Raw genomic sequence first — 26,101 nt, 5'->3', positions numbered from 1 at the left:
ATCATTTCCCAAACTGGATTCTCTGGACGGTTGGCATCCTGAGAGGAGGCAATGAATGATCTATGGGAAAGAGTTGGAAAGGGAGAAAATAGAATGTTTTCAATGGCCAAATACTTTAGGAAGTTGTAGCAATTATCTTTTATTGTATAACAAACTACTCCAATGTTTATCAACTTAAGACCACAAACACTTATTGCCTCATCATTTCGGGGGGTCAGGAATCTGGTCTCGGCTTAGCAGGATGCCTCTGGCTCAGCGTCTCCCTCCCATGAGGTGGCCGTGGGACTATCAGTTGTAGCTACAATGATCTCAAGGCTCAAATGAAGATGGAGAACAAATTTATTTCCAAGCTCACTCGCGTGGCTGTTGGCAGCCTCAGAAGGTATATTCTCAAGTGTTCTCGCGTGGTTTTTTGTAGGTCTCGGATTCTCACCACATGGGTTTCACCAGAGCCTTCCCAAGTGTATTCATGACATGGCAACCAGTGATCCTAAAGCAAGAGAGAACCAGAGAGTGTCCGAGACTAAAAACATGGGCTTTTTATGACCTAATCTCAGAAATGACATCTCGCCAGTAAAAGCACATCATTATTAAAAGCAAATCAAAGTCTAGCTTATACTCAAAGGGAGAAGATTTTACAAGGGTGGGAATACCAAGGAGTAGGAATCATTGAAGACCATTTTAGGAACTGTTGAGCCCAGAAATTCTGGGTTAAACCACATTAAAATATTTCTTGAGTACAACACTTCTCAGAGCTTTTAGTATACAAATGTGTTTGTGGACTTTTCCCAAAGGTCATTTGAGTAGGGGTCAGGAAACTTTCTCTTAGACAGCCAGAGAGTGAATATTTTAGGCTTATGGGTCTGAGGATCTCTGTCCCAATTCAATTCTGCTACACAAAAGCAGCCACAGACCATACATACACAAACTGTTGTGGCTGTGTTCCAATAAAACTTTATTTACAAAAACACTGTATTTGCTAACTCCTGGATTAGAGATTGTGACTTTAGCTGATGATATTTAACAATAACAAGTTTTTGTTATGGAATCTCTATTCCAGAGAACAGAGTGAAATGCTGATATACGTGCATCTGTGATTTTTTTATTAAAGTATAATTGACTTACAATATGATATTAGTTTCAGGTGTACATATGCATCTATAATTTTGTCAGTAAATGTAAAGATTCAGCAATAAGAAAATACTTTAAGAACACTTGTTAAAATATCACTGTTTTCTCCCTTGTTGAGATTCATAGAACACTTTAGGGTTTCTCAAGATCCTTGAATGTCTAGATTACTAATTTCATGAACAAAGAATCTCTGTCTTATGTTCCCACCACCATGTTTGCCATGCCTAACACAGGGTCAAAGACTCAGTAGGCACTCAATATTTTTGAATGAATGGGTAGATGATTGAATAAATTCCAACATTCTATGTTTATATATTCCTTCTCCTTTTTCATTATCTATGTTATACAAATGTCCATGTGCCAATGAGTAAAGTGTCCTGACCTATAGCTGACTTCCTTCCTACAAAATCTTCCTTCTTTCCTGCCCTCAGTCTACAGCTGAGCCTGTAGGTCAGAATCATCATAATGATGGCCCTGATGGATTCAGAATGGGTGGGTCTACCCACTCTTGTCCTTAGCTTTGCTACCTGAAGACTTGAGAAGGGCAGGCTGGCAGGAAGGAAGGAAGAGAAGGGAGAGACTTGAGAAAGGAAGAACACCAACATATTTCACAAGCTTTCAAGGTGTCATGACTGAGCAGGGCACTTCTATACACAGCATGTTATTCAGTTCTTCTTATACTACTTTGAAATGGATATTACTGACTCTGTTTTGCAAATAGGGAAAGAGTCTTAGAGAAGTTCTGTGATTTGCCCAAAGTGACACAGCTCATTGGGTTTAGAGATGAAAGAGAAACTTTGTCTATACTGACCCTAAACCTCTTTCCTTAAACCACATATCCCAGTTTGTCTGGGACAGTCTTAGTGTTCATCTATTGTCCTGGGACAATTACTAAAATCATTTTTTGTACTCTCAAAAGTGTCCCATTTTAAAAAGAATAGATACGTATATACATATAACTGAATCACTTTGCTGTATACCTGAAACTAACACAACATTGTTAATCAACTCTACTGCAATATAAAATAAAAAGTTTTAAAAAAAGTGTCTCATTTTAGAAAACATATGATCTAATCATCTGCCCATAACCTTCTGTCTCCCTGGAGAAAGCTCTGGCTCCTGCCATGGATACAAATTCAATCAGAGACCCCCTGGCTAGGATTTTACCTCAGAGCCAGGGGCATTCCAATGAGGAGACCACCAATTGCCCAAAATAGTCTGTGGAGCTCTTGCCATGCCACTGGCTGTTATATTGTACATGTTGTGGGGAGGGGGGAGCATGTAGCATGAATGCCACCAAAACGGAACATGTGCATGCAGGTGCATGTAGACAAAGAGACGCTCAGACATGTGTGTTTATTTTTAAGCCAACTTCCAAAGTATTTTTCTTTCATTTGCCTTATGGAAAGAATTTTGAATGTGGTCATTTCTCTACCTGGATTCTTGTACAGTAAAAATTTCTGTCTTTCTCCCTGAAAGTCATTGCTACTCCTATTGTGGGTTAATTCTGTCTGCTTGGAAGTTGACATAACAATTCCTAACTTGGATTTGGGCTTAGGAAGTCCTCCTTTTCTTGGTATTTAATGTGCACGTAACATTCAGTCTTTCAATCTTAGTGTATTGTTAATAAGTCTTTTGTGATGTGGATCCCTTTCTGTCTACCATGGACAGTTAGTTTGTGATCTTTCTCTCTCCTCTGATCAGGATGCCCTATGTTCTTACGGTGCATCACAGTTTGCTCAGAGTGTTGTATACATTTTCGTATTTGATTCTGACATCAATCATGTGAGGTTGCTCAATTGATCCACATTTTAGAGAGGGGAAAACTGAGATTCAGAAAGGTTAAACAACTCACCCAAAGTCACACAGCGAGCAAAAGTTGACAAAGTTGAGACAACTTACAGAAAGGAATAAGATATGATCTGTCTCTGTATCCTTCAGAATGCCTTGTTTTTAGCAAGCACATAAGATATTTATGTTTAATGACCGGCTGAATTAATGAACAAGTGTATAGGATTTAAACTTCCTAATCAATTATGGTCTCTGTCCTAACTAGGACAGGATTTGAAATCATGTCCTATGAGAAATGATAGAAGGTTATATTTAGATCAGGGGGAAAATGTCTTAGGGTAAAGAAGGCGGTTGGAAAGAATTGAGAGCTGCCATATGGAACAATGATTGAATTTGGTCTCTGCGTCAATGGAGATGCAACTGGGATTGTTGTATGAAGGTCATAAAGACTTCAGTTTGGTATAAGAGCACATGTTCATAGAATTGTCTAGACTTTAGGAGAATCTCGTGGGGAAGTGAGGTTTCCATCCCAGGGGATGTTTCAATAGGAGCTTGACAAACCTGGGCTAGAATATGGTAAAGCGACTCATTGCATATGGCAGTTGAAGTGACTGAACATTATTTCCGTCTCCTTTGACTGTAGGAGTCTAAGACTCTCTATTTAGATGCACTTTGATATCTGTATTTCTTTCAACTGTCTCCCCAACGTGTCTATTGACTATTTGAAGTGACATGCTGCCGAGCATTCTGCAGTACTGACACAAGTGTCCATGAATTCTACATCTTTGTTCTGTCTCCCAGCAACCATTCTTGTTTTGATGTCAAAGCATCCGAGCCTTAGCCACACATATGGTAACAACAGGTGTGAGCCATTTAAAGATGGCTGCATCATAGTATCAAAAAAAATGAGGTTGATGTCACTGGGACAGACTGCTCAGAGACAACTCATTACAAGAGGGCTTGGCCTCTTCGTCAGGTCCTGAGTCAAGAAATTGAATACTCAAGAAACAATTCCAAGGCACGTTTCAATCGCAGGCCCACGGGAGAAGGAATTCCAGCCAACCCCCAGGATACCTTTTTTCAGGTTAACCTGAACACACACGTCATCTCGTTGACCACTGAAGATCACTGGCAAGTGAGCAGTGGAAGAAGATGGGTTTATAGGTTTTTAGCTCTCACTGAATAAGAGGCAAGAAACAGGTGACTCATGAAACAACGCTGAGTAAACCTGGCAGGGAATTAAGAGATTACAAAAATGAATTCTAAATTTTATAGATGAGGAAACTGAGGCAGAGATGGTAATTGACTGGTCCAAAGTAACACCAGGTGAACACTGGAACTTTGGCTCCTGATTCCTACACTCTCCAGCCTCCCAATCCTCTGAGGAAAAGTGGAACGTACAAGTGTGCATCTAAGTCAGAATCCAAGAACTGCATTGCTTACCGTAGCGGAGAGCATTCCCATCGTAGAACTTGGGAGGATACTGAAATGTCCTAATATCAGGTACAGTTGGGTCATTCTACTTTCCTAAACCTTATTTCCTTTATCTATAAAGGCGGGGCTTGCCAGTGAATCATTCAACTCACATTCATGACAAGCACAGAGAAGCAGTAAGGCTCAGTGGTGAAGAGTGGTGACTCTGAAATCCGATGGCTGCGTCTACACCACAGGTTCCCTTGCATGTGCCTCTAAACCCTGCTAAGCCTCAGTTTGCTCTTTGGGTGCTCACCATGCACTGAGCCCTGTTCTAAACACTTTGCATGTATGATCTCAGTAAGACCTTACACCTAAGCTCTGAGATAGTACTGCAATGATCCGTATTTTACGCACGTGGAAACAGACACCCGAAAGTTAGGTAGTGTACTGAAGATTATACTATCTACCTCAAAGTGTAGATCTTAAATCAGATAATTCAGGTAAAACCCTAAACACAGAGTAAGTTTTCAGTAAATATTACCTTCTTCTACTAAGATTTCTTCTTCCTCTACCACCACCATAATCAAGCCCATATCTCTAATACAATATTTCACACTCTTTGTAAGGTGCAAGGTATATGAAAAGAAACACGTCTCTTTTTATCCTTAGGAGCTCACAGCTAGCAAGGGAGCAAGTTAGTTGCATGCAGTGAAAAATACAGTGTGAGATGTGGCCTCAAAATATTGTTGTCTGCAGATTTCCTTAGAGTGGTCAAGACCTGTGGTTTACTTACCCAGCCTCCTCCTACTGGTCACCAAAAAGCATCAACAGTGACAACCACAACATCGTGCGACGTCCTGCTACCTGTCATTTCTCAAAGTCATCAACTCATAAGGAATGCCCTTCAATCAGAAGTTAGGAGGTTATCATTATTATCGTTAACATATATGGGAAATCTATATAAGTTGGTGATATGCTAGGTTCTCTTTGGCACTACCTAATGTAATTCTTATGATTCTTTGAGGCAGTTAGTCTTGTCCCGATGAGAACATAGAGGCTTAGAAAGTCCAAGTTTACTATGCTGGAGGCAGATCCAGAATTTGAACCCAAATTTATTTCCAAAACCAGCACACTTGCCTCAAAAATAAATATTAAACATTGTTGCTAATTTATGTTTAAAAATGTTATTCAGTAAAGAATTGATTATATGATGGGATATTATGAGCCTATTAAAATTTATGCTAATATAGTAAATAACTCAGGTAAATTAAGTGAAAAAATAGAGAAATGCCACAGTAAATGATTTTAAAATAATATATCCATATTTATACACATAGATACATTGCAATTTTCTTGAAAGTTCTATGTGAAATCGTTACCTGTGGTTACTTTTAAGAAATGGCACATAGGTATTCAGGGTAGATGAAGAAGGATTTACTTTTCACCATATGCAAACCTGTGCAGTCTGAATATTCTTTAAAATGAAGATATATTATTGTAAAATGCAAATAAAATTGTATTTAAAAATTAATTTTAAATAAATAAATTTCATTTAGCTAAATAAATATTTGACATAGTCACAATGAAGACTCCCAATATAGGAAAATGTGCCACATATCACTTAGAAGCCTGTGAAGGTGTAAGGGAATGGAGGTAAGATTTACTGGGCCCTCACAAAAGACAGGCAGCATCATACTGCTTCCTTCACGCAGAAAGGTGGGCATAATGATATGTATTTTATAGATGAGGCCACCAAAGTCCTGAAAGGTTAAGATATATGCCCAAGGACACACAGTTGGTTGGAACTTCAAGTGTGAGCTTTAACCCCAGATCTGTTGCCTCCTCAGATGCATGCCCTTCCCACCACACCACAGTGATAATTCCAGAAGCACTATGAAAACCATTTTTTTTTTCACTCTCAGAGATGCCATGGGAAGAAACTCTTTGTGAGGTTCTTCAGTGGCAGAGAATAAATGAAACATAGATGTACATAAAAGGTATCTTTATTAATAACAATAAAAAGTTTAAATTGTTTCAGGGGACAGTGAGGTGCTTGAAAGTCATCAGAATTATTCATTTTAGGGAAAGATTCATTCCCCTGTGTTTCTGGGCAGGGAGCCCAGATGAATAAGATCATAAATGCCGTGGCTACTCTGAGGTCATCGTGAAAAAAATAATAGACCCCGATGATAAAAGAACTAGGTAGTCATCAATTCCATTCCCTTTGCCAACGAAGAAAGACAATATTTATAGAACAGTCATCATTTGTATTTAATTTAGACTCAATTCTTTGGAACCAGATCTGAAAATACTCTATCTACTAATATGGCCTGAATTTCTATAGGTTTCAATGAATTTTAACGAATTGAAATTCCCCATAACTATCCTTGTATGATTTAAATAAAGGATCTTCTACAAAGTAGAGCTTATCCTTTTGCACATAACTGAGGGAGCTGAACGGTGGAACATCTAGAGCATGAGTTAGAAAGAAATGACTTAGAATTCTGGTCTTGCCAGTTACAGCCTGTGTGCCCTTATGCCTAAGCAAAACCACAGAGGGCTGGATTGGGACCCAAGATTTCCGAGAATGTTGACTGGGACTAAGTTTAAAGTTACTTCCATCACTAAACAAGTAAACAAGCTTTGTAGATAGAACACAAGACAAGGATACTGATGAAAGGACACAATTCTTTGTGCTTCTCTTGTTGTCCGCGCAAGTGGGACTGAAGTGGTCCCATGGGAGGTGGGAATGGGAAAGCCATTATGTCAGAGGAGTAGGAAAAGGGAGGGCTTGCTGTTGTTTATATCACTAAGTTGGAGGAGGGGCAGACCAACATTCAAGGCTTGGTCTTTGTGGCGCCATAATTCACACATTTTCTATCTAATTCTCACTTTGCTTGCTGGGACTCCAGCAGGCTGCCTATGACCTACAATATCTAGGGCAAGTTATTCAAGCTCTCTGAGCCTTAGTTTCTCCACTTGTAGCATAAAAATAATAACATCTCCCTCATTGGCTTTGTATGAAGCTTAAGATAAACGAGATCACCTATGCAAGACAACGTGGAGCCAAGTAAGTAAGTGCTAAAATTATCACTTTCCTTTCCACTCTGCCTTTACTCCCATCAAGGATACCTATGCTCATTCTTACACTCTCACCTTTCAAGGCTCTTGTGTCTACAGGAACAATTGTGCTTTCAACTTCGTCACATTGAAGGAAGGGAAATTCATTCACCCCTGAATGTTTCTTGCAGGGCTCCCACCTGGACATGTAAAAGCCCCCACCTGGATTTTGTGCAACACCTCAAGACTTTCATATTTATATAGTGCTTCCTCACCCTCAAGCAGCACTCTCAAATAGAATCCTCTTTTGATCTTGGAACGGAAGCAAAACAACTCTTATCACACCCATTTTACAAAGTCCAAAATTGAGACATAAGAGGCAGGAACAGAATTGCCTCTGTCTAAGGGGTTCTTGAACCGTTCATCTCAGCTCCCTATATAGTTTACCCAGCCCCTCAGTCCCTGCACTGGAAATCCAGGCAACCATCAGGGATGAATTATATTACATTGGGCTGCCAACAAACAGTTTTCTCACCTACACTTTACAATAAAATAATGTATCAACTCGTTTAATTAACAGCAAACTTAAAAGAGGCAGAAAAGGGGCTTCCCTGGTGGCGCAGTGGTTGAGAATCTGCCTGCCAATGCAGGGGACACGGGTTCGAGCTCTGATCTGGGAAGATCCCACATGCTGCGGAGCAACTGGGCCCTTGAGCCACAGTTGCTGAGCCTGCGCGTCTGGAGCCTGTGCTCCGCAACAAGAGAGGCCACGATAGTGAGAGGCCCGCGTGCCGCGATGAAGAGTGGCCCCCACTTGCCACAACTAGAGAAAGCCCTCGCACAGAAACAAAGACCCAACACAGCCATGAATAGATAAATAAATAATTTAAAAAAAAAAAAGAGGCAGAGAAAATAAGGAGGATCTGATAGAAAGAATCAAAATCATATTCTACATTTTACACATGAGAAGTCTTGGTCTCAGGGAGATTGAGTGTCACAGCTATTAATTGACAGGCCAGGATTAGGATATACAGCCCAGCATTCTTTCCACAGGAATACACTTCCCTGGGGAGTTCACTGAGCATTTCCAGCAGCGGGTTCTCACTGCCTCACGAGGTCTCCCTGGCTCTGATAATTCTTCCTTATTATAAGTTCAACTGCCTCTGTGTCAGTGTATGCTTTGGACCATTAATTAACTTGGAACGTCTATGTAAATCTCTAGAAATAGAACCACTTTGCCTGAAAGTACTCTGTTATCTTCCTGATAGGATAGAAAGCAAGATAATGGAAATTACTTGACGATGTTGCCTGCTAAAACTTGTACATGCTTTACTAATCTTTTAGGGGTATTAGGCACACTACTTGATTGGACCTGGAACTGGAACCCAGGACTCACAATTTCCAAAACAGGACATGTGAATATCAACAAAAACTCACTAAGCATTTATCCTGTACCATGTACTATATTAGGATTAGAGGACTTTAAATAAGACAGACCTGACTCAAATGAATGTATAATTTATTGTCCAAAATGACATACTTTAGAGAATGGAAGGGGCAATTATAAGAGTCAGAACAACAGGCATACACGAGGAGTATCCAAATAAATTAAGGTATGTAGTCAACCAGGCAGAGCCTCTGTCCTTACAGTGTGTTCTTTCTAGTTGAGGAAGGCAGGGAATAAAAAAGTAAAAAGTAAAGGTATGTGATATGTCTTAGGATATAACAGGGTGATGTGATGGGAAGTAGCTGAAGGAAGGAGAGCTACTTTGGAAGGGATAATCCTTTAGTGGAAGTCTTCTCCCACTGAAGAAGTGATATTTGAGTGGAGCTCTTAAAGATTAAGAAGGAAGTAGTCATAGATGTCAAGGAGTGTAGAGAAAACAATAGCTAATACAAAGAACTTCCAATGGGAAAGGATTACTCTGCTGAAGATACAGAGAGGGGACGATTGTAGAAGGTGTAGGTGGGGTAGCAGACAAGAACCAGAACATGTAGAGATGTGTAGACCATAGGAAAGAATTCTCTCTCTGGGGTGTTTTAGAGTTTTACAATATTCAACTCAAATATCCATAACATATATACTATTTTTTAAAAACTATCACAGTAAGCACACTCAAACACGTTAAATTTTAAAATCTCAGAGACCCACTAATATGATATCTTGGGCTAAGTTAATTAGGTTTTGTGCAGAACTTAGAGCTTCTTTTCCCATTTCTGCGTGTACGGCTAAACTTCGTGGAATTATATCATTATTTAGAAAGCTTTTTACTTGGAATTTCTTCTTCTTGGAATTCAGCCCTGTACACATCTTCTTGCATAAAGCAGCACAAATGCGCACACATACACTGCATTCAGTTAAATGCTAGGCAGGGCTCTAGGTGCTCAGAGCATACTTTCAACACACAATGTGGTGCAGGTGGTCCAATAAAAAGTTATATGAAACACCAGAGCATCACCTTTTTTATTTTAGCACTTGTAGGTTTTGGATCCTCTAACACTTGTGTTTATAAGGAATATGGGCAGTAGTTAGATGTTGTTAGTGATTCAACTTAGAGTAGAAAAGACTCAATGCTCTTTGAAGCTTCTTAGTCAATTTAACAAGAGAATGTACAGCACTTTGCAAGGCAAGTCCTTCTCTTACTGTAACTTTCACATCTCTGTTCTCATGTGAGTGGAGGCTTACATAAGACTGCAAAACTCAAACAAGAAACAAAAAACTAAAGTAAATGAAGTGAAATAATTATCATCTCAGATCTGAAATCCACTTATTTATTTTGTCAAAACTGCCTGAAGATTTTTTCATTTATTGATAGTAAAATAAACTTAAAAAAATAGAACTTCTGAAACAATGGCATGCCAATTGCTTTAATGGGTTTAAAAACTGGGTTTCTCCATAACACTTTCTTTGAGAAAAGGATTCATTGCTTAAAGAATTTAAAAACAAGGGAGCTTCACTTCCTTTTTCCCTATCACCTATTTGAATCTCTTGGGGAAATTTTATCTTGGTTAACCTCAGTTGGCTCATCAACCAAACAGGATAAATAATAGCTCAATGACAAGGAATTGAACCAAGTGCATGTTGACACTCCTGTTTAAAAATCAACAATTCTACAGTGCTGAGAAGGGAAACTTCTAGGACCTAGTATGTGGTAGCTGACTTCTCAATGATCAGAACTATGTCATCGTGTGAGGCCCACATAACTACAACACAGGCAAGCCAGAGTCCTTTCAGAAAAATGTGACTGTCAACATTAAGAGACAAGTAAGTGCTGTGATTCTGAGCTTCATTGAAAGAGTCACATTCAATCCACTGCTTCCTTGAAAACTGACTTTATTACCATGGCTCCAAGTTCTACAGGAGAAAAAAACCACAAAGTATGCACAAACCAGATGAACAGTCTGTGCTGATGACAGAAAAAAATAGAAGGGCATTGAGGTGCAGGGCAAGCCTGACAAAATGTCTTTTGTGTATCTCTTGGAAACATGGGTAAGAACTAGGTGCTAGAATCCACATCTTTGATTGGTGGCCTCCAGAGAGGCAGAATAGTGGCCAGTCTCCTCCAGGCCAAGCAACGGAGCAGGAGTTGGTTTGGATTAAGGAGTCAATAAGGAACAGGGCAATTTTGCGATACAGCTTCTGGGGCAAGGGAGAAATATGCAGGGAAGGGGAAGAGATTATTACCTTCTTTTACATTTCCCCTGACTGGAGACCAGAAAGGAAAGCAGACGTGTTTTCCACTTGCCTGGAAAAGATTAAGAATTCATAGAATTGGGTGGTGTTTTTTTTTTCCAGATTCCAACATTGATCATGAGATTTCAAGCACCTCATCCAAACTCTCTGTGACTCAGTTTTTTCCTTTGTAACAAAGGGAATTAAAATGTCAACAATGTGATACCTGATATACATGTGTGAAAATGAATCCTTGGAACTCAAGTTTAGTGCTTCTATGATTTTTGAGAATTCCTGAAATTTTGAGTACCACTCATATAATTTCTTCCATAAAATGCAATGAAGTATAAATGAAAAATTGAAATCCACAACTTGTAGATACTTGGCAAGTGTTATAATATATATGAAGTTGAGAAGAGAAAAACAAAGCTTGGGAAGAATCTGAATTATGATTCAGTGAGTGAATGGTTCCAAGTACCATGGGTACCACTTGGTACCCAAGTGAGTTGTTCTCAGACTTTCAGCTTTCATGGATGAGCAAAAAGTTTTGTTTGCTTGTTTTTTTAACTAAGAGAGTAAGTTTTCCAGGATTTTATTTTAACAAAATAAAATCACTTAAAATAAAATACAACTACTCTACTATTTGGCATCATTTTTTAAAACAAGAATCGCTTTAATAAAAAAATTTGAAAGCCACAGTCTCAGAATAAAAGAAAGTCTTTCCCAAGGCAGTACAGTTGGTTAACCAACACAAATATATGAAAATACAGAAAAATCCCAATATGCATTGATAGATGATAGTATTAAAAAGAATATGCAATTTTTGATGCTTGTTTAAAATTTGGACATCTGTATTCAACATGCTCGCATAAAGTAGAACTAGAATATGCAACTTGATCTGGAACACCATTGTTAGAAGTCTATTTTCATGTCATGAGAATGAGAACAATGCCCTGAATGCTATTCCTTCAGTTAAGTTAGAATTTTATCTGAGACCTTAACTCAGCTTCAGACCCATGACATGGGTCTTGGTCATGAACAACCCTGCTTTACAGACCATGATGTTCCCAGCTCAATAAAATTAGAAATTAAGCCCCTTATATGTGGAATCTAAAAAAAAGTAAAAAATGATTCTGAAGAACCTAGGGGCAGGACAGGAATAAAGATGCAGATGTAGAGAATGGACTTGAGGACACGGGGAGGGGGAAGGGTAAGATGGGATGAAGTGAGAGAGTGGCATGGACATATATACACTACCAAATGTAAAATAGATAGCTAGTGGGAAGCAGCCGCATAGCACAGGGAGATCAGCTCTATACTTTGTGACCACCTAGAGGGATGGGACAGAGAGGATGGGAGAGAGATACAAGAGGGAGGAGATATGGGGATGTATGTATATGTATAGCTGCTTCACTTTGTTATAAATCAGAAACTAACACACCATTGTAAAGCAATTATACTCCAATGAAGATGTTAAAAAAAAAAGAAATTAAGCCCTTATGAGAAGTTATTACTAATCCAATATTTCACAATGAGCCAATGAAGCCACAAAGAGATTAAGTCATTCAAAGTAGCACTGTTCCTAAGTGGTATCTGATTCAAAACCAGTGATTTCTGGGTTCCTAATTAATATAATCAATAATACCTAATAATAGCTAACAGTTTGATTATTTATTTTGGACAAGTCATCATGTGAAATAGTTGACATTCATTATGTTATCAGATTGTCACAGTGATCCTATGAGATGAGTTCCATCCTTATTCTCAATTTACAAAAGAAGAAATAGAAGCCCAGTGGTGAAATCCCATGTCCAGGGCCCAACAAAGGCTGCATGGCAGAACAGGAATTCAAACCAAGCAATCTGACTCCAGCCCTGCCCACTTTACCTCTGATATGTACCTCTGCATCTCAGATGTGTAATTTCAGTGATGATGGTGACTTCCATTTCTAAGGAAGTAATCATAGGCCTTGCTTCTACTAAAAAGGCTAGAAAAAATTAAAATGATAAGTTACCCCCCTCCCCCAAAATCATAATTTTAATTACATTGGCAAGCTGAGGGAGCAAAGAGGGCTGGATGAGCTAGAATTTAGAGAGGAGTCTTTCTTAGGTGAACTGAGATGGCCTAACATTTTCTTCCCTTGAGGGCGTTTGCCAATTCTGGACACAGGCTGAGGATTGGACTTGGCCTAAGCCAACAGCCCTCAGAAGGGGAAAGAGAAACCTGTGGGGTTTGATAGCCACAGGGGCAGGTAAAGCATATTGAAACCTAAGCTGAGTGCTGGGGAGGCATGGAGGCTGAGACTGGCCTGAAAAGGTAGAGTGAAATCTCCTTGTAGTTTCACAAGGAGATTGTCAGACACAAAGTCCCTATTAAAAGAAAAAAAAAAAAAAAAAGGAGGCTGCAACAAGCAAAAGAATCCTATAGGTTTTCCTCTCAAGATATTTGCCATATTTTAATGCTGTCTGGAGCAGGAGGCTAAAGAGATAAACTTCTGGGGGATAGAGGTAATTTCCTCAAAAAAAAAAAGGGGAGATAAAATGGAATAATTTTTTTTAAATACTTGGTTAATCCAGCAGAAGGCAGGGGAAGAAGGGTAAAGGGCAAAGAAACGGGACAAGTAGGAAACAAATAGTAAGATGTAAAGGTAAGCCCAATTTTATTAGTAACTAATATTCAATGTAAATTGGTGCTTCATTGCAATTCAAGGACAAAAACTGTCAGCCTAGACTTAAGGAAAAAAAAATCCGGTGATATGTTGTTTACGAAACACACTTAAAGTTAAAAGGAAGTTAGAAGTTGGAAGTAAAAAGACAGGAAAAGCTATACCACAAGAACACTGAAAGCAAGCTGATGGGGCCACATTCATTTCAGACAGAAACAAGTTGACTTTAAGGCAAGAAGTATCATTAGAGATTTCTTTTTAAAAGAGAGATTTTATAATGATCAAAGATTCAGTTCAACAAGAAGACATAACAATCCTACATTTGTATACACCTAACAAAAGAGCTGCAAAACATACAAAGATCATGGCAGTGGGCAGGAATCAGACTGGAAAAGAGGCAGTAACACCATAAGAATATTTGCAGAAATAGACCTGTCTGGCCCTACAGTACATGTTCCTCTTACAATGCCAATACTGTACCTACTTCTCACCCTCAGCCTCGCAGGAGCTGTTATTATTGGCAATGTCAGCGGCAGCTGTGTTCACGTGGGCCATTGCATAGTTCTCCTTGCGATGCTGTGAAATGTGAAACTGGAGAGACCGAAGGAAGTTGCCCCAAGCAAAAGCACATGCGCGCCAAGTCCTTCAGGTTTTATCTGTTTCGCTTGGATCAATAGTACCCGGCTTAGAACTCTTTGCAGTTGAGGTGATAACCAGTAACGGCCCGTGTTTACTTTGTGGAAGGATAAGTCTCATGTGAGCCTAACGTTTGGCACAGTTTGATTAGCGTGTGCACAAATATCACACCTTCCATCCTCGGGCAAGGAGCTGATTAACAATCATGAATAAAAAGGCCGAAGGACCATAATTGTTTATGGTTTTGTGCAGACCGTTCTTGTTCCCTCTGAACTTTGACCCTTTAAAAGGTTCTTAATCACGCCCAGAGATTTGCTATCTCCCCTCAATTTGAGGGTAATTTAAGACATAGGCGGTGTCAAGGCCAATCCTCGGCAAAATTATGAGGAAGGTGCTTTTGCACTGGCTCTGGAGTGGAAGGAAGCAGCTGACCCCCTTGGAGATATCCCCTCCAGCCACACCCCTTCCCAGATGACTACAGGTCTCATAGTATCTGCTCCTATATCCATTAAACCAGCCTTCAATTCCTTTCGTTCTATTTCTCTTCAGGTGTTTGTGACTCAAGATAACTTAAATGTATGCCCCTAGAGCTATTTGATTCCTACTAAATGGAAAACCCAAACTAAAAAATGAACCTTGAATAAAGTAGGTTTCAATAAAGTATGTCCTTGAAGCAGACACCAAGGACACTGGTGGCCGTACAGTAAAGTAAACTGGAAGATAGTGCGATGGATTCAAATCACAAAGCCAGGTCTTCGTACACCTGTAGGGGGGTCCAAGGCAGATCTTGCCTCTTGTTTCCAGAGTCCTGTCACTTTTCCAGTCTCTACCCTCATCCCTGGATTTTATATCCTGCTGTTCATTCATTTGTTTAACTGACCCATTGGGCACCTACTCTGTGCCAGGCGCTATGCCAGAGCCTGGGGTCAATCACAGAACAAGAGGATCTCATCCCTCAAGCCCACCATCTCGTGGGCAGACCGACTTAAATAAACAGCCCGTCGCAATATGCAGTATTCACAAGGGGCGAGGAAGGGCATTGAGAAGGGTGCCTCTCCCATCCTGGAGTGTTTGGGAGAAGGCTTCAAGGTGAAGATCACACCTGAAAGAGAAATAAAAGAGCATGATTTAGCCAGAGAAGAAGGAGTTCAGGGAGAAGGGCATATCAGGTACTAGAGATTATGTAGATAAAAAGAACAGAAGCAAAATATTAGCGTATTGTTTTGAGAAAAGTATAAGCCATTTGGAGTTGCTTGAGAATGAATGGCAGAAATGAAGCTGAGGCAGTAGGCAGAAGTACTACACCATCATTATCATCATCATCATCTTCATCCTCCCTCTCATCAACATTATCATCATCAAAGAAACTAACAAAATTGAAAGCTTACTATGTGCCACACACCGTTCTAAACACTTTCCAAGTTACAAGTCATTTAGAACAGATTGTGTAGGGTGTTATACGCCCTACAAAACAGCTTAAAGTTTGACTTGTAAGAAAGATGGGAAGCCACTGAAAAATTAAGTGGAAGGGCTGGCTTTTAATTTTACATAAATCACACTGTTATATATGGTAAGAATGAGAAGAGGGAGAAACTGAAAACTGAGACACCAATAGAGAGGCAGCTAATATATTGAAGCCAAAGAGTAAGAAGTTCAGATTTGGGGCAAGAATAGTAGAGATACAGAGGAAGGGAGAGATTCAAGAAATACTTGGAAAGTAAAATTTTGATTTGATGATTGGATTTGGGCAGGTAATTGAGGGAAGAAGACAAGAACTACTTTATTGTCTATCAGGATAATAGCTTAGGATTCTAGGTCAATAGTGGATGCACTGTATTTGAATGACCAAAGAACATCCAGAGCATCGAAAGTTTTCATGACTCATGGTCTCAGTAATAAGGTTATTTGCTGAGAAGAGGTTGATAAGGTGCTTGGAGAGAGTGTTAAAATTTTGAAGGAGTCATTGAGGGAAATGGAAAAGAGCTGCCCAAAAGACTGATGGAGAGCATGAAGGCTCAGCAGGATTTGGGTTGGTGGGACTCATTTCCCCAGGTTTAGTAGCTGAGAAGACAGATCGTAACTTGGTTCCAAGGCTGATACTTCGCTGGGTGGGAAGGCAGAAGAATGGAGTATCTTCTGCTTCTCTTCTTTTCATCCCTACTCTCACTGAGTATCCAATGTCTTTATTTAGCTGAGCACATTTACAAGATAAAGAGACATACAAATTTGGTCACATGGAGGTACTGGGGATGCAGTGTGGTATCGTGAAAAGGCCTAGGTTTCAAATGCTAACTCCATCACATGTTGTTAGCTGCTTGACCCTGATTCTAAGTTACAGAATCACTTTGAACACATGTTTCATCATTTACAAAAGAATTTTAAACGTTAAGTAAGCTTATATCCATACAGCCCCTAGTTCATAGTAGGCATCAGAAAATGAATGTTCCTCTTTTCTTTATCAACACCTCATGAGGGGATATCCCTTGTAAAACTGGACCCAGAGCAACCCAAACCTAGGAAATGACTTGTTTGTAGTTGAATTTCATCACGGAAGAACAATCCACTTGGAGTAACGAAGACCTATCTCCCATCCACTTGATTAACCAGAGAGAAGTGGGATGATCCTTTAAAAAAATAATTCCAACCCCAACCTTCCATCTTTTCAGGACCTTGATTCAGTATGAGTGTCTATATTACTTGATGCACCACTGAATACCACTATATCCACTCTCCACTTCCCAAAAAGGCTCAGACTGAATTAAGCCTGCAGCTGTCTACTAAAACCTCCAATCCAAATCTCTGGTTTAAAAAGACGAGTTTACAATTCTTAGAGATTATTTAACTCATATTTCTAATAAACCAGAGCTTCACATACTTCAGGGCAGGCAAGTCATTCCAAAACAAAGCTTTTAATGAGTCAGTCCTCATAACTAATTACATAAAATGATTAAATAGAAGTCTCAAACCATCAGCATCCATCATTGTCCACTGTCAGTCATTGTTAGTGGAAGGGAGGACACGGCTAGTATTTTCCTGAATAAATCAAATTATTTATTTCCAATTTGTGAGACAGGAATTATCCAAAGTTTCTTCTCCCCTACTGTCAATACCAAGGCAGACTATCTTGTGGATTCCATTCAACTGTGTGGTCAGTCCCCATGTGAGTCATGTCTATTTCTGCAAATGCTCTGAGTGCTTCACTGACTAAGAAAAAGAAGGACATTCTTGTGGGATCTTCTTTTCTGTGCCGTTCAAGTGGCTGTTACCTGCTGTGGTTGTTGGCTGTTCTATTTTCCTTTGGTTTTTAGTGCCCAGGTTGAGTGCCTAATATCCACTAGGCTCTCAGAAGAGAGTTTCTTGAATTGAATCCTGACCTGCTTTAGGGGAAAAATGTTTTCACTGTTGCAGGAGGAAGTCCTCTTAAAAAATAGGAAGTGACCTGAGTTTATCTTGGTGCATTGGAGCCAAGGAAGAATTAAGTGAGATAATTGCAAATATATGAGATAATAGATATGCAGGGGCTTTTAAACTCTACATAGCTCTACAGATATTGACAGTAATTATAAAGGTGGAATTATGCATAGGACAAGAGTGAAGCTAGGTGACCTTTATGCTACAAATATTTATTGAGTGTTTAGGATGTAGCTGGTACTATGCTGAGTATTGAGGATGTATCAGTCAATCAAATAAACAGAGTCTCAGCTTTTTGGAGGATCCTATAATTTAGGGTTTTTTCAAAGGCATCTTTCCATTGTTCTCTGATCCTGGACTTTTCTATGACATCTGTACTGGGGATGGGGGGAGGAAGGGTTGACATAATGAAGAGGTAGGTGGCCTTTAATTTTGCACCATTTGTGAATCCTTACACTTTTTGATCTCTCCCAAGATTGTGCCTGGTGGATTTATTGTCCTTTATGCAGAAACAACATGGAACATTCCTTCCAGCCTGTTGCAGCAGAAGTAGGGCAATAAATGAGGGTAATCAGGAAAGGTAGGAGATGCTAGGTAAAGGAGAAATGGGAAACAAAGCAGAGCCACTGAGAAGGAAACAGTAGTGGTGATTAGAGGCAGAAAAGCCTGGAGTGTGGTGACTAGAAGAGCCCCCAAGAAGTGTCTTATCAAATCATTCCGTTTACAAGATTGGCAAACTAAGGTTCAAAGGCAGTAACTCATCCAGAGCCATGCATTACACATACAAAATGGTCCACCTTTTTACCTGATGCTTAAATAGTTATATTTCTTTTTATGTACCTTGCCTTAAATGAAGCTCTAACCATCTTGTATAGCATGGTGGTTAAGAACCAGGGTGTTAGCTCCAGACTGTGAGTTCAATTCCCAGCTTTGCCGCTTACTACCCTTAACCTTAGGGAAATCACTTAAACTATTTGCATCTCAGTTTCTTCATATCTAAATAGAGATAATCTTGGTATCAGGGGATTAAATTACTTAAAGTACAAAAACCTTAGAACAGTGCTTTAGAATATACTAAGCGCTATGTAAGAGTTTATAGTATAAATATGTATACATGTATAATTTTAGTTGAGTCATCCCTGAAATATTGGTTAAATTAAGTGAACCATCTTAGTAAACAGAATTTATTTCTTCCTCATTTATTACTTGACTGTTCTGTTTTATCTGTTTTAAATGTTCAATATGTCATAGTGGTGTGTTTATTCAATATTCTTTAGAAAATGGGCTAGGCTTATATATACAAATCTGTTCAACAAATAGATGTTTATCCAGGATGGAGAAGCAATCCTCCAGGACATTTGCATCACTGCTCTCAGGACATTACTAACCACTCAAAAAAATGTCTCCCCAAAGAGGTGCTAACTCAAACCAGGCAATGCCCATGAAATTAGGATGAAAGCTGGGATTCTGAACTCTTTGGAAAGCAATACAAGTGCTCACCTTACTCACATTCTCACCTCTTCTGGGACAAGCTAAGTTTTACCCAGAAGTGAACACTTCATTGCAGAATGGAGAGAATCACCAGGAATCTCTATGCCAAGAAAAACATCTCTTTTTATCTTTAGCCATTCAAATCTAGGACAATGAGTCCTCCTTCCTTCCCCTGCTGGAGGCACAGAATGACCACCTCTGCTGTTTAGTGGGAAAGAGGAAGGAAAGGGGGACTATCTCAGTCTCTGGACAGCTGTCCTGCTGCCCTTCCTCCAAACCCCCATAGCCACCTTCTCTTGCACCCCCAGGACACTCTTGACTGTGAAATTCAGTAACCACGAGATGAAGTGAGTGTTCGTGATTGAGAAAAAGTCAAGTGGTAACAACAAGAGCTGACATTTATTGAATACTGAGAACACGCCAGGCACTGTTCTCAGCCATTCACATGCATAAACTCATGTCATTTATACAACAGCCCTTTATGGGGGCCACTATAATTATCCACATTTTGCAGAAGAGGAAATTGAGACAAGGAAAGGCTCACTGGGAGAGAGTAGAGCTAGAATTCAACCCAGGTCAATGGACTCTGAAGCCAAAAAGATGGTCTGGGGACTGGTCCCAGTCCCTGACCTGTTTCCATCGTGTGATGAGATGAGTAGAAAAATTGAGAGTGAGCACTGGGAAATTTTATAGCCATCTGCCATTCACCAGACATCCAAGAGTGTGATCAGCAAATTCATCTGAGTGAACAAGGTATAAAGCAGTTCTGGTGTTGTTGAATTCTCATGGTAACGTACCTGTGATGTAGGTTGCATGCTGGTTATGCACAGTAGAACCACACACAGATCCATGAGCGATTGGAAATTTAAAAACAAGTCCTTCACCAGAGATGGTTTGATACCCACTGTTCTAAAGCATTACATTCTATGGCCCCCAAAACCTCACTGCTTGCTGTGAAAGTAGTAAACCTGTGAGGTATGAATGTATACGGTGAAAGGAACACCACGTTAGCAACCAGTAGATATTAAACAATGGGCATGATCAATAAGTAAGTGATAATTGCATGTTAAAAATTAATAAGTGTCACAGGAAAACTTAAAGAGTAGAGCAGGGTAAGGGACTCAGGAGTTGGGGGAGGGGCCCGCAGTATTAAACAGGGAGATCATTAAGACAGTATGTGACCATTTTCCAGAGGCAGATAAGCCCCTTTGTAAATGTTTAACTTTGTCTTGGCTTCTCCCTGTCCCTCCCTCTCATATGTCCTGGCTTTTCTGTTTTCTTTCTGAATCTGTTAACACAGAATCATTGGAATTATCAAAGCATAACAAGGCAATTCATTCTGTGCCAACGAGGAAGGTCCAGTCCATCTTCATATGTACTCAAAAGCTAAATTATGGGTTTGGAATAGATAATCTCTAAGATCGTTTCCAACTTTGAAATCCTCTGACTTTGGCTGAAAGAACTATTGTATACTGGTCTTAGGGAACTAAACCTTTATATCAAAAAGGCTCATTTATATGATCCATTAATTTATCCATTCATTTATTTAATATACACCTATTGATCATCTACTATGAGTCAGGCAGGCATGGTCCTAGGCACTGATGTTACAGGGATGCTTGTATAGACTCTGCCTTGAGAGTTTCAGAGTTCAGCATGAAAGCTGGATGTATAAACAAACAAACAAAAATGACAATACAGGTCTTAAGTGCTACAGCACATGTCTGAACAGAGTGCTATGAGAAAAGAGATAAGGGAGTATGTAGTTCCTCTGGGTAGCAAGAAAGGGAGTATCACTGACAGGCTGAGAGGTGGTGATATGCGCTCTAGGTTTTGAAGAATGATGAGGAGTTGGTCCTCTTGAGGACGGAGGAGGGAAACCAAATCAGGCAGGAAAATAAATGTGGAGACATTCAATAACGTGACAAGTTTAGGGAACAGAAAAATGGCTTGGTCTAGTTGTAAGGTAGGATGCAATATGTGGACCATGATTGGTGAGAGAGAGAACAAGGGAAGTCAGATATAAGAGATGAAGCTAAAAATACTTGTTTTTTTATCGATGTTGTATGAATATCTGTTTTTCCTAGTGTGTGATTTCATACACACGCACAGTCATGATTTACCTTCTTTGGTCTTCTGTGCCTCGTTAATAACAAGATGTGGAATCCCTGGGTCATTAAACTGTAACCTCCATGAGCGATTCACCACTTGAGTCCCAGTGCCTAGCACAGTGCCTGGCACATATAAGCGCTCAAACTTGGTTAAATGGATGAATGACCCAATAAATGAAAGAGTCAATTAATTATCATTAGTATCCTTTTCAGCTCTGTTTGCCATTTCTGGAAACTTTAGCTGTTTTCACAGCTTTGGATGAATGATTTGTCTGCAGCCTCCTGACAAAGGAATTGAGCATGCATATAAATATATCAATACTTACACATATTTAGATAAGTAGATGTCAGAACATTCAAGAGTCATTGGTGGGGGCCCGCATAAGAGAGAAACAGGACTGACCAGAGAAAAGCTTGACTTTCAAATTATTTTTGGTGATTGAAGACCAGCTGTCTGTTTCTCGTCACTTTTCCCCACTTCTCCTTCTATGAAATAGAGCTATGTTATTCTGCTGTGATCACATGTTTGGATTTTATCTCTCAGTCACACTTAGAAAAGGAATGGGTTCCAGAATGAAGCACAGCAATCCTCTTCTTGGCATGAGGTGCTTGTGATGTTTCCAAAAGTACTCATTGTTCATAAAGGCTTTCTAGAAGCTCCTCCACACCCCCAGGATGACTTCATTCTTTTACATGGAAATTTTTGAAGTTCTTTTATTATAGAAATTTTCTAACATAAAAAAAAAAAAAATACTTGAACGGACCCCTTCCTATCAAGGCACTCAGTTTCAACAATAATCATGATTTTGCCAGTGTCACCTCTCACCTATGAGTGCCTCCTCTAATTTTGTTTATTTCTTTGCTTGCTGGATTGGTTTAAAGCAAATCCCAGATGCCGTGTCATTTCATGTGTAAATGCTTCAGTATGCATTTCTGAATGATAAGGTCATGTTTTGTTTGTATGGTTTCCCTAACACCATGACAGTAATGCATCTAATAAAACTAACAACAGTCACTTAATTTCATATTCAAATTAAATATGAAATCACTTAATTTCATATTCAAATTTCTCTAATTATTTAGAAGATGTCTTTTTACAATTGATTTAGGTGCATCAGGACTAAACAAGATCCACGCATTGCATTTTTTTGTTGTTGTTTTAATATGGTAATCTTAAGCTATTTACTTGAACTATTTACTTTTTCTTTTCTTATCTCATGGCTAAAAGGCTGAAATCCTCAGAGAAGAATGAATAAAGCTGCCATAGTACAGCCTGCTGCAACAGCACCATTTTTTTCATAAAGATTTTCACTCAACGCATGCTAATGGCAATCCATAATATGTAAATGTGAAATGGAGTCAACATGTATTAAACACATAGGTCTTCACATTCTTCCTTCTAGGAATACAAATCAAGGGAGATACACTCAGGTGAATACTCAAAAGGGAATCACTATGATCCTCCTACTCTGGATTCACTTTAATTTTCCCTGTTAATTATTGCAATAATAACGCCATGTTATATTTTATAGAGTGCTTTAGAGTTTCCATAGTGCTTTCACACCTAATTCAACTTAATAAAACCAAGAGTCCACTCTTTACAAAAAATACTTCATCTCCTGCAATTCTCCAAATGAGCCTGTGAAGGAAGACAGGGCAGTTATAATTCTTTTTGACAGATGAGAAACAAATTCAGGAATATTAAACAACTGAAACCCCACAATCAGTCAGTGGACTTGAACTTTTGTTCCAGTCCAAGCAATATCAAGTCCAAAGAACTTTTGACCAAGTATGCCACACCTTAACTTAACATAGAAAAGCCCTAGACTAGCCTCCTGCAAAACACCCTCTAGCCAGCCACTATCTGGTGAAATGTTATTTATTCCCTTTAGGTCTTTCTCTAACTTGGTATCACCCTGGGTACCCATTTTCTAGGAAGATACATCCCCACATGCCTGTTCCAGGTTTAAAGTACCAGATGCCTTCCCCAAACCCAAGAAAATTATCACACAGACAAAGCAATGGCTTAAGTGTTCAGCAATCTATCCCACTAGCCCTAAGGGAAAATTTGTACACATTAGGTTAAAACATTCATGGTAGAAATATTTAATGCTCAGTCATACCCAGTTTTCCCCTCTTTCTATGAACATGGAAAGATTACACTTTCCCACCAACCCCTTTTTATAGTCAGCAGGGCTATGTGATGACTCTGGTTCATGGTTCTGAAGAGAAGTGCTATGTGTCCCTTCCAGATCACCCTAGTTAAAGTTTAATACAAGACCCTCCAGCATATTATTCCTCTGACTCAGCAGTTGTGGAGGTAGGTTCATACTGAAATGGCAGCAGCAAAAATCAAAGCATCCTGGGATCACAAAGAATGAAGGACTGCTACTAAGGACAGTCACCCTGGACTTGCAGTATGTTACATGTCAGCAGGAAATAAACTTTTGGTGAAGCCACTGAAATTTAGGCGTTGTTTGTTACAGCAGCCTATCCTAGCCTATCCTTACAGATAGAGGACTCTTTCCTCAAGGTAGTTTACTTCTTATCTACTGAAAAAATTGACATAAAAAACATACAATTCAACAATGGCTACAGGATGTAGGGTTGCTCCTGGGGTTGAGTAATACACAACTGGCAAACCATAAGCAAGAGCCCTGACAGCAAATTTACGAATTTACTCCAGAGTGTCTGGAGTCCAGTAGATAGGGCGAAGACAAGAAGACCTGATAACCATGAGGTATAAGTTTTGATGGGAAAACAGGAGACAAATCATGCAGAGAAATACAGACCAGTTAAAGGCCTGGGGCTTTATCACAAGGGCAATAGGAAGCCACTGAAGTATTTTAAGTGAAGTGAATGGTATGGTCAGATTTTGGTCTTTTAAAGGATCGATCTGGCCATAGTAAAATGGGAAGTTTGGAGAACAGTTGGAAAACCATTGAGGTAATCCAGGTGAGAACATAATGACAGATTAGATTAGGAATAAGGAGAAGTAAAATTATTTGGGAAATGTTTAAGAAATAGACATAGAATGGTCAAACTTCCCAGTTTTCCCAGAACAGACTTTCAGTGTTGAGACTGGGACAATTCTGGGTAAATATAGATGAATTTGTCACCCTAGACAGACACATAAGAGCTTCATGACTGACTAGGTAGAGAAATTTAGGAAGAGGATTGTGTCACCTTGGATAATTGAATGGATGGTGGTGCCATTTATTGAGATAGAAAATAATGGATAAAAAACAGATACGAGAGGAGAGAGAAGACAGTAAGTTGAGTTTAAGATACAAGACCAAATAAAGATGTCAGATAAGCAATTGAACAAGCAGGTAAACCTGGTATATTTTGATTAATTACAGCTAACAGTCGAGTACCATCTATGTGCAAGGAACTGTTATAGTTAGCATATGTTAACTCACTTACTCTTCTCAGCAGCCAATGATATATTTCTATTTCATACTAACAAAGGCAAAGAAGTTACCCTAGGCAACACTATTTGAAATGAAGGAACTGGATTGAAACTCAAATTAACCTGGATTTGAAAGTGGCTTTTCCTGTTTCTTAGTTGTATAACCTTGAGTTTTATCAACTCAGCCTTTAAAAAATGGATGACATGCTGGGAACAGGCTATCAGGGTTGGGAGGAGGGAAAATACCCATTCGATGCCAGACCCAGAAGAGGTTAATCTTATAATCAAAGTTATTGTTAGAAGCTAGAATAAAAGTAAGGGGTGCAAGCTTCAGAAAAGCAAACTATAGGCCAAATGCATAGGAGAAATGCAGAATCCAGGTATTTGTTCAAAGGAGACAATACAGCATAAAAGTCAGGTGGTATGGTTTCTGGAGTTGAATTTCTGGGATTCAAACTTTGACTTCACCATTTACTAGTTGTTTGTTGAGTAACACACATTCTTTCAATGGAATGTTCTCAGCTGAAAAATGGTAATAATTATGGTAGTTCCTACCCACCCAACTCACCCACTGATCAGATCAAGGATTGAACAAGATAATTTATGTAAAGAACGTAACATATGAGTCTGGCAGTGTCTAGCCAGGAAACAGGCCTCAGTTTAGATATTTCAATAAAGAGAATTTAACACTTGGTATTAGCTACATCAGTGATGAGAAGTCAGAGAAGTGAAATATGGGACAATGAGACAACTCAGAGATGCACAGCAGTAGGAAGCCAGTACCACTGCTAAGAGTGAAGGGACACTGTGAAACTTACCAAAGCACAGAAGCCAAGGCTACAGATGGCAGCCAGAATGATGGGGATTGTACAGTGAGAAATGGGAGCTTGAAGGAAGGGGCTGTCCGCTGTTGCCGATCACTAAAGGGTGGGCAAATACACTGACTTTTCCCACTAGCACCTACTATTAGCCAAACTTACTTCTCGGTAGTACAGAGAAGGATGGATCTGGGTGAAGAACAGATCTGGGAGCAGACAGCATGGTACCTGACACATAGTGAAAGCTTTAAAAAATGTTAGCTCCTGGGAGTTCCTTGGTGTCCAGGGACTCTGCAGTTAGGACCCGGCGCTTTCACTACTGTAGCCTGGGTTCAATCCCTGGTCGGGGAATTAAGATCCCATGAGCCTCGTGGCCTGGCCAAAAAATTAAAAAATAAAAAACCAATTTCATTAAAAAAAAAAGTTAGCTCCTATTAAATACCTAGGTAGCTATCATGTGGGTAAGACATATAATGAAATATTGAT

The sequence above is a fragment of the Eubalaena glacialis genome, chromosome 17, assembly GCF_028564815.1.
Source record: "Eubalaena glacialis isolate mEubGla1 chromosome 17, mEubGla1.1.hap2.+ XY, whole genome shotgun sequence".
Lineage (NCBI taxonomy): Eukaryota > Metazoa > Chordata > Mammalia > Artiodactyla > Balaenidae > Eubalaena > Eubalaena glacialis.
The sequence above is the reverse complement of the archived record's forward strand: the minus strand, read 5'-3'. Positions refer to the sequence as shown.